Below are 10,950 nucleotides of genomic sequence, written 5' to 3'. Positions count from 1 at the left end.
GTCTCATTTTGGTCTCCCTACAAAATACATTTTCATAGGGGACTGTCTCTGAGCAGTGTAAAACATAACAGTGCTGAAAAGGACAGTGTACATAGACACAGACAGGCACAGAAAGAACAGACACACACAGAGACATACACACACACACACACACACAGACAGACACACAAACAAACACACACACAACCGGATCAGTGTAAAACAGTAGAAATCCCCATAATACTGTCCTAGTTACATTTCTTGCAATCAAAGGCTGTTGCAATGTCATGAGTAGAGACGGAGCAAAACTAATGTTAAAACACTCCTATGGGAAATAGGGGATGAGATTATTGAGAAATCTCCCAAACAAAATCACCCTGAGATTTGCTCTTTATCTCTCCTTTCAATCAACGAGACATAATCCCTCAATTTTTATGAAGTGAATAAAAAACAATGAGCGAAAAGATCAAGAGTTTTAATGCGAGTTGTTGTGGGATTATTTCATCAACCTTGTAATGTGCTTGGGCCTGAATAGGGCAGAGGATTTATCTAAGCTACAGCATGCCAGGTTCGTTGACTTATTGTCGGACAGATGTCTGCTATGTGGCTGGTCTGAGCACTTGATTGGGCCACCCTTAAATAACCTCTGCAGTTCACACAGCTTTTATATGAAAAGCAAAGAATAAAACTGATCAAATTGACATTTTCTTAATCAAATATATTTATATATATATACACAGTGCATGCGGAAAGTATTCAGACCCCTTGACTTTTTCCACATTTTGTTGTTAGAGCCTTATTATAGAATGTATTAAATTGTTTTCCCCCTCCTCAATCTACACACAATACCCCATAATAACAAAGCAAAAACTGTTGAAATTTTTTTGCAAATGTATTACTTAGTACTTTGTTGAAGCACCTTTGGCAGCGATTACAGTCTTGAGTCTTCTTGTGTATGACGCTACAAGCTTGGCACACCTGTATTTGGGGAGTTTCCCACATTCTTCTCTGCAGATCCTCTCAAGCTCTGTCATGTTGGATGGGAAGTGTCACTGCAGTTATTTTCAGGTCTCTCCAGAGATGTTAGATCGGGTTCAAGTTTGGGCTCTGGCTGGGCTCCTCAAGGACGTTCAGAGACTTGTCCCGAAGCCACTCCTGCGTTGTCATGACTGTGTGCTTAGGGTCCTGAGTGCTCTGGAAAAGGTCTCCATTAAGGATCTCTCTGTACTTTGCTCCATTCATCTTTCCCTTGAACTGGTCTCCCAGTTCCTGCTGCTGAAAAACATCCTCACAGCATGATGCTGCCAGCACCATGCTTCACCGTAGGAATGGTGTCAGGTTTCCCCCAGACGTGACGCTTGGCATTCAGGCGGTCAGGAGGAATTTTGGATCATTCCTCTTTAAAAAAAAAATATTCAGTTCAGCAATATTCTTGGTATGTCTGGTGTGAAGTGCTCTCTTGAGGTCATGCCACAGCATCTCAATTGGTCAGGACTCTGACTGGGCCACTCCAGAAGGCCTATTTTCTTCTGTTGAAGCCATTTTGTTGTTGATTTACTTCTGTGTTTTGGGTGGTTGCGAGAGTAGGCATCCAGCCAAGGCGTATTTCCACTGGTTTAATGTTCATTGCTCATGTTTCTTGGCCCAAGCAAGTCACTTCTTATTATTGGTGTCCTTTAGTAGTGGTTTCTTTGATGCAATTTGACCATGAAGGCTTGATTCACAGAGTCTCAACTGAACAGTTGATGTTGAAATGTGTCTGTTACTTGAAAAAGATTTAGATGCACTATTGTAAAGTGGCTGTTCCACTGGATGTCATAAGGTGAACGCACCAATTTGTAAGTCGCTCTGGATAAGAGCGTCTGCTAAATGACTTAAATGTAAATGTAAATGTAACTCTGTGAAGCATTTATTTGGCCTGCAATCTGAGGTGCAGTTAACTCTAATGAACTTATCCTCTGCAGCAGAGGTAACTCTGGGTCTTCCTGTCCTGTGGTGGTCCTCCTGAGAGCCAATTTCATCATAGCGCTTGATGGTTTTTGCAACTGCACTTGAAGAAACTGTAACTTATCTCGTCCTCCTCTTCTGAGGAGGAGTAGCGAGAAGGATCGGAGGACCATAACGCAGCGTGGTAAGTGTTCATGATGAAATATTTAATGAATCACACTGAACACTGAAAATACAAAAACAATAAAGTGAACGAACGAAAACCGAAACAGTCCTGTCTGGCGACATACACAAAGTCAGAAAATAAACACCCACGAAACCCAGGTGGAAAAAGGCTACATAAGTATGATTCTCAATCAGAGACAACTAACGACACCTGCCTCTGATTGAGAACCATACTAGTCCGAACACAAAAACCAACATAGAAAAACAAACATAGACTGCCCACCCCAACTCACGCCCTGACCGTACTGAAACAAAGACAAAACAAAGGAACTAAGGTCAGAACATGACAGAAACTTTCAAAGTTCTTGAAAATTTCCGGGATTGACTGACCTTCATGTCTTAAAGTAATGATGGACTGTCATTTCTCTTTGCTTATTTGAGCTGTTCTTGCCATAATATGGACTTGGTCTTATACCAAATAGGTGTATCTTCTGTATACCACCCCTACCTTGTCACAACACAACTGACTGGCTCAAATGCATTAAGAAGGAAAGAAATTCCACAAATGAACTTTTAACAAGGCACACTTGTTAATTGAAATGCATTCCAAGAGTGTGCAAAGCTGTCATCAAGGCAAAGGGTGGCTACTTTGAAGAATCTCTAATATAAAATATATTTTGATTTGTTTAACACTTTTTTTGGTTACTACATGAATGTGTGTTATTTCATAGTTTTGATATCTTCACTATTATTCTATAATGTAGAAAATAGAAAATAGAAAGAAAAACCATTGAATGAGTAGGTGTGGCCAAGCCTTTGACTGGTACTCTAAATGGTATAATTATGTATTTTTTTACGGAGATTCTCCCTCGACCCCATTTTTTCATATCAGGAGACCGCACATGGGGCCGCGACCCCTAGTTTGGGAACCACTGGTTTAGTCAGAGAGAGAAAGGTGTCATTGGCTGCTTATTGGGTATGGAAGAGCTAGTAGTGTGTCTGTGTGTGTTCAATCTTTAGGTCACAGACACACCAATAGTGCGCACACACACACACACACACACACACACACACACAAAGTCCCCCCTCCCAACACTCACTGTACCTTCTTGCTCCTTTGCTGAGCTCCTTGTGCTGTTCTGTGTATTAAGAAAGAGTCACGACTGTAAGACCTAACCTAAGGCACATGAAAGAACCATGAGTTAGTGCTCAATCATCAGAGAGAGGAAACATCCCCATCCAGAACACAACCACCAGGATACATCCCAAATGGCACCCTATTCCCTATATAGTACACTACGTTTGACCAAAGCACTATGGGCCGTGGTCAAAAGTATAGTGCACTACATAGGGAATAGGGTGCTATTTGGGACGAAACCCAGTGTAGAGGTCAGTGGTAGAGCTGATCACAGAAAGGGTGAGGAGAGGAGAGAGGGACATGACAGAACGGACAGCAAGATCAAAAGAACCCCATCATAGAAGAATACAAAATATCCTAGAAATCCCCGCTATAAAAACAGATGAAAGAGAGAGAAGGAGAGAGTGTGACGATACCAGGTTGACAAAGTTATGGTTGATTGTCTTACCTCAAAGCCCAGTCCCAGGCTCATGTTCTGCTCTGATCCCATGTGCATTATAAAACAGAGTATGAAATAAATCTGTCAAGGGCATGGATAGAACCTACAGAACTGCAAGTCACTTGAATGGCCTGTATCCAGTGTCTGTTTGTATCTGTATCTATGTTCAACTCAGAGTTTTTGCTTTGGAAGTAGCCTCTGTCATCTACAGGAGCTAGAATTGATTTCTTATTAGAAATGTGTCAGACTGTTGACATTTAACCATCGTAATTACTATACGTCGCATAACTAATATGTCAGCATAGGTGGTTAAATGTCACTTTGACATATTCTAATGAGGCCGTGTTGATACTAGTCTATGGATGGTCTGACTCACTATATGTTCTGTTCCCATGATGTCACTGTGTAATTGATGGCCCATGATGACGTCATTCAACATTCTCTCTCTCTCTCTCTCTCTCTCTAAAAAGGGAAGAAGACAAGAGGTAATAAAATACCTTTCCATTCGCTTCCAAACTCTCTCCTCCTGTTTTATAACATAGCCTACTACTAAGAATATTTTTACAACGTGGTTCTGAATAGTTGTTGTTTTTATTATGGTCTGGTCTGTATCATATGGAATCTGATGGATTGTAGGCTACCACCATCATTAGAGGTATGTATGGAGATGTAGGTTTGGATGCCCTGAAACATCTTCATTCCTATTTTATGACTGTACACAAATTATATCCCAAACATTTTTGTTTGTACATTTTTGTACTATAAATACTATATTATACTATGGTCTAAATACTGTAGTATTACTATATTTATATAGTAGAGTCTTCACTGCAGGGTTTTTGCAAACTTTACTGTAGTATTTACTGTAATAAACTGTAGCCAGGGTTGAGAGTAACGGATTACATGTAAGGGATTACAAAACCGTTAACTGTAATCCATTACGTTACCAGCAAAAATATTGTAATCAGATTACCGAAACTTTTGAAAAGATACAGTAGATGATTACTTTCAAATTCATAAAGGATGTTTGAAAAAAGTTGCGTGTTTAAATTTGTTTCACTTGAGCGTGTCTCACCACAAGTCAGAGACCACTATGATGACACACCAAATGTGTTTGATGGATCGTGGGACAAGAGCAGGAATAGGCTTTTGTAGGCTACAGTCCAAGCTATGTCTTCCAATGGTGAGACTGCTGTCGGCATCCAAAGATTATCCAATTTGAATAAATGCTTGGCGGTAAGGATGAAAGCAGTAGTGTAATCTACGGCGATACGGATATCACTTATTATTGATATCTACATAGCGCATTGATGTGAATCACACTGCTGCTCTCTCATTTAAATATTTGCGCCTTACAGATTGTGGTTGTTGTGGTTGACAGATGGTGGTTGTTGTGGTTAACAGATGGTGGTTGTTGTGGTTGACAGATGGTGGTTGTTGTGGTTGACAGATGGTGGTGGTTGTGGTTGACAGATTGTGGTTGTTGTGGTTGACAGATGGTGGTTGTTGTGGTTGACATATGGTGGTTGTTGTGGTTGACAGATGGTGGTTGTTGTGGTTGACAGATGGTGGTTGTTGTGGTTGACAGATGGTGGTTGTTGTGGTTGGCTGTTCACAAATCTAAATGTGTACTTGAACCCAAATATTTTTGAAACCAGTGGAAAGCCAGTGAAAAATGTGCTCTTGCAACAGCTGCATAGTGTGAATCACAGCCTATGGAACAACAGCTGCATAATGTGAATCACAGCCTATGGAACAACAGCTGCATAATGTGAATCACAGCCTATGGAACAACAGCTGCATAAAATCAAATCAAATCTAATTTTATTTGTCACATACACATGGTTAGCAGATGTTAATGCGAGTGTAGCGAAATGCTTGTGCTTCTAGTTCCGACAATGCAGTAATAACCAACAAGTAATTTAACTAACAATTCCGAAACTACTGTCTTATACACACAAGCGTAAGGGGATAAAGAATATGTACATAAAGATATATGAATGAGTGATGGTACAGAGCGGCATAGGCAAGATACAGTAGATGGTATCGAGTACAGTATATACATATGAGATGAGTATGTAAACAAAGTGGCATAGTTAAAGAGGCTAGTGATACATGTATTACATAAAGATGCAGTAGATGATATAGAGTACAGTATATACGTATACATATGAGATGATTAATGTAGGGTATGTAAACATTATATTAGGTAGCATTGTTTAAAGTGGCTAGTGATATATTTTACATCATAGGTAGTTTGGTAGGCAGATAGTTTGCCCCCGGTGATGCGTTGTGCAGACCTCACTACCCTCTGGAGAGCCTTACGGTTGTGGGCGGAGCAGTTGCCATACCAGGCGGTGATACAGCCCGCCAGGATGCTCTCGATTGTGCATCTGTAGAAGTTTGTGAGTGCTTTTGGTGACAAGCCGAATTTCTTCAGCCTCCTGAGGTTGAAGAGGCGCTGCTGCGCCTTCTTCACGATGCTGTCTGTGTGGGTGGACCAATTCAGTTTGTCTGTGATGTGTATGCCGAGGAACTTAAAACTTGCTACCCTCTACACTACTGTTCCATCGATGTGGATAGGGGGGTGTTCCCTCTGCTGTTTCCTGAAGTCCACAATCATCTCCTTAGTTTTGTTGACGTTGAGTGTGAGGTTATTTTCCTGACACCACACTCCGAGGGCCCTCACCTCCTCCCTGTAGGCCGTCTCGTCGTTGTTGGTAATCAAGCCTACCACTGTTGTGTCGTCCGCAAACTTGATGATTGAGTTGGAGCGTGCGTGGCCACGCAGTCGTGGTGAACAGGGAGTACAGGAGAGGGCTCAGAACGCACCCTTGTGGGGCCCCAGTGTTGAGGATCAGCGGGGTGGAGATGTTGTTGCCTACCCTCACCACCTGGGGGCGGCCCGTCAGGAAGTCCAGTACCCAGTTGCACAGGGCGGGGTCGAGACCCAGGGTCTCGAGCTTGATGACGAGCTTGGAGGGTACTATGGTGTTGAATGCCGAGCTGTAGTCGATGAACAGCATTCTCACATAGGTATTCCTCTTGTCCAGATGGGTTAGGGCAGTGTACAGTGTGGTTGAGATTGCATCGTCTGTGGACCTATTTGGGCGGTAAGCAAATTGGAGTGGGTCTAGGGTGTCAGGTAGGGTGGAGGTGATATGGTCCTTGACTAGTCTCTCAAAGCACTTCATGATGACGGAAGTGAGTGCTACGGGGCGGTAGTCGTTTAGCTCAGTTACCTTAGCTTTCTTGGGAACAGGAACAATGGTGGCCCTCTTGAAGCATGTGGGAACAGCAGACTGGGATAGGGATTGATTGAATATGTCCGTAAACACACCAGCCAGCTGGTCTGCGCATGCTCTGAGGGCGCTGCTGGGGATGCCGTCTGGGCCTGCAGCCTTGCGAGGGTTAACACGTTTAAATGTTTTACTCACCTCGGCTGCAGTGAAGGAGAGGCCGCATGTTTTGGTTGCAGGCCGTGTCAGTGGCACTGTATTGTCCTCAAAGCGGGCAAAAAAGTTATTTAGTCTGCCTGGGAGCAAGACATCCTGGTCCGTGATGGGGCTGGTTTTCTTTTTGTAATCCGTGATTGACTGTAGACCCTGCCACATACCTCTTGTGTCTGAGCCGTTGAATTGAGATTCTACTTTGTCTCTATACTGACACTTAGCTTGTTTGATTGCCTTGCGGAGGGAATAGCTACACTGTTTGTATTCGGTCATATTTCCGGTCACCTTGCCCTGATTAAAAGCAGTGGTTCGTGCTTTCAGTTTCACACGAATGCTGCCATCAATCCACGGTTTCTGGTTTGGGAATGTTTTAATCGTTGCACAGCCTATGGAACAACAGCTACATAGTGCGGATCACAGCCTATGGAACAACAGCTGCATAGTGCGGATCACAGCCTATGGAACAACAGCTACATAGTGTGGATCACAGCCTATGGAACAACAGCTACATAGTGCGGATCACAGCCTATGGAACAACAGCTACATAGTGTGGATCACAGCCTATGGAACAACAGCTACATAGTGCGGATCACAGCCTATGGAACAACAGCTGCATTACATTTACATTTAAGTCATTTAGCAGACGCTCTTATCCAGAGCGACTTACAAATTGGTGCATTCACCTTATGACATCCAGTGGAACAGCCACTTCACAATAGTGCATCTAAATCTTTTAAGGGGGGTGAGAAGGATTACTTTATCCTATCCTAGGTATTCCTTAAAGAGGTGGGGTTTCAGGTGTCTCCGGAAGGTGGTGATTGACTCCGCTGTCCTGGCGTCGTGAGGGAGTTTGTTCCACCATTGGGGGGCCAGAGCAGCGAACAGTTTTGACTGGGCTGAGCGGGAACTGTACTTCCTCAGTGGTAGGGAGGCGAGCAGGCCAGAGGTGGATGAATGCAGTGCCCTTGTTTGGGTGTAGGGCCTGATCAGAGCCTGGAGGTACTGAGGTGCCGTTCCCCTCACAGCTCCGTAGGCAAGCACCATGGTCTTGTAGCGGATGCGAGCTTCAACTGGAAGCCAGTGGAGAGAGCGGAGGAGCGGGGTGACGTGAGAGCACTTGGGAAGGTTGAACACCAGACGGGCTGCGGCGTTCTGGATGAGTTGTAGGGGTTTAATGGCACAGGCAGGGAGCCCAGCCAACAGCGAGTTGCAGTAATCCAGACGGGAGATGACAAGTGCCTGGATTAGGACCTGCGCCGCTTCCTGTGTGAGGCAGGGTCGTACTCTGCGGATGTTGTAGAGCATGAACCTACAGGAACGGGCCACCGCCTTGATGTTAGTTGAGAACTACAGGGTGTTGTCCAGGATCACGCCAAGGTATAGTGCGGCATAGTGCGGATCACAGCCGATGGAACAACAGCTACATAGTGCGGATCACAGCCTATGGAACAACAGCTACATAGTGCGGATCACAGCCGATGGAACAACAGCTTCATAGTGCGGATCACAGCCTATGGAACAACAGCTACATAGTGTGGATCACAGCCTATGGAACAACAGCTTCATAGTGTGGATCACAGCCTATGGAACAACAGCTTCATAGTGTGGATCACAGCCTATGGAACAACAGCTTCATAGTGCGGATCACAGCCGATGGAAAAACAGCTTCATAGTGTGGATCACAGCCTATGGAACAACAGCTTCATAGTGTGGATCACAGCCTATGGAACAACAGCTTCATAGTGTGGATCACAGCCTATGGAACAACAGCTACATAGTGCGGATCACAGCCTATGGAACAACAGCTTCATAGTGTGGATCACAGCCTATGGAACAACAGCTTCATAGTGTGGATCACAGCCTATGGAACAACAGCTACATAGTGCGGATCACAGCCTATGGAACAACAGCTTCATAGTGTGAATCACAGCCTATGGAACAACAGCTTCATAGTGTGAATCACAGCCTATGGAACAACAGCTTCATAGTGCGGATCACAGCCTATGGAACAACAGCTTCATAGTGTGGATCACAGCCTATGGAACAACAGCTTCATAGTGTGGATCACAGCCTATGGAACAACAGCTACATAGTGCGGATCACAGCCTATGGAACAACAGCTTCATAGTGTGAATCACAGCCTATGGAACAACAGCTTCATAGTGTGGATCACAGCCTATGGAACAACAGCTTCATAGTGTGGATCACAGCCTATGGAACAACAGCTTCATAGTGTGGATCACAGCCTATGGAACAACAGCTTCATAGTGTGGATCACAGCCTATGGAACAACAGCTGCATAGTGTGGATCACAGCCTATGGAACAACAGCTTCATAGTGTGGATCACAGCCTATGGAACAACAGCTTCATAGTGTGGATCACAGCCTATGGAACAACAGCTTCATAGTGTGGATCACAGCCTATGGAACAACAGCTTCATAGTGTGGATCACAGCCTATGGAACAACAGCTTCATAGTGTGGATCACAGCCTATGGAACAACAGCTGCATAGTGTGAATCACAGCCTATGGAACAACAGCTTCATAGTGTGGATCACAGCCTATGGAACAACAGCTGCATAGTGTGGATCACAGCATATGGAACAACAGCTACATAGTACAGATCCCAGCCTATGGAACAACAGCTGCATAGTGTGAATCACAGCCTATGGAATAAAAGTGGGGCTTTTATTGCTCAATCTAATTCATGCTGATAAAAAAAAAATGTTAATTGACACATGCTCAAACTTGCACACTTTTGATACAGTTAAAGGGGAAATCTGTAGTTGCTACATACATGTTTGGACTTAGAAATTATATATATTAATGTAAAGATATAATTTAATCGTGTCATTATATGTAGTAGAAGCGATGGGTTGGAAGAAGCCTACATAACCAACCCATAAAGTAAAATGTAACATCCATATATGGCCAGCTATGTAAACTTTAACATTGATTTATCCTGCAATAGATGTCGATCAATTGGTAACATATATTTTTGTCTTCCAATGCCTCGTTATGTAATCCAAAAGTTACATTACTGATTACAATTTTGGACAGCTAGCTAACTGTAACAGATTACATTTAGAAAGTAACCTACCCAACCCTGACTGTAGTATTTAAACTGAACTATAGTATAAATACTAGTGAAAGAAAACTGTAGTATATACTGTAATATTTACTGTAGTGTTTTTGAGGACATTACCATAGTATTTACTATAGTGTTTTGTTTTATTATCTTTTACATGTGGAAGCTTTCTCCCTGAGGAAACCTACTTGAGAAACACTAAAATATAACATTTCCCATAACCTGTAGGAGAACTGGGGTCTGAACAGATAACTCAGAGCTCATGCTCTTTTCTAGAACCTGTATGGAAGACAATGTGTTCTATACCTGGCATGTAGGTTTTCCACTTATGGGTGGCACAAATTGGGATATGGGGGAGGGGAATGGGGAGGCTACAGTGCCTTCAGAAAGCATTCATACACCTTGATTTATTCCGCATTTTGTTGAGTTATAGCCTGAATTCAAATTGGATTCAATAAAATGCAATTCTCACACAATACCCCATAATGAGTAATGAGTAAAAACATTTTTATTTTTTCCATTTAATTTTTATTTTCATTTTAGCAAATTTATTGAAAATTAAATACAGAAATGTCACATTTACATAAGTATTTACAAAGTCAATACTTTGTAGAAGGACATTTTGGCAGCGATTACAGCTGTGTCTTTCTGAAAAAGTCTCAAAGAGCTTTCCACACCTGGATTGTACAACATTTGCCCCATTATCTTTTCAACATTTTTCAAGCAATGTGAAATTGGTTGT

Source organism: Oncorhynchus nerka, linkage group LG24, assembly GCF_034236695.1.
Source record: "Oncorhynchus nerka isolate Pitt River linkage group LG24, Oner_Uvic_2.0, whole genome shotgun sequence".
NCBI lineage: Eukaryota > Metazoa > Chordata > Actinopteri > Salmoniformes > Salmonidae > Oncorhynchus > Oncorhynchus nerka.
Note: the sequence above shows the minus strand (reverse complement) of the source record.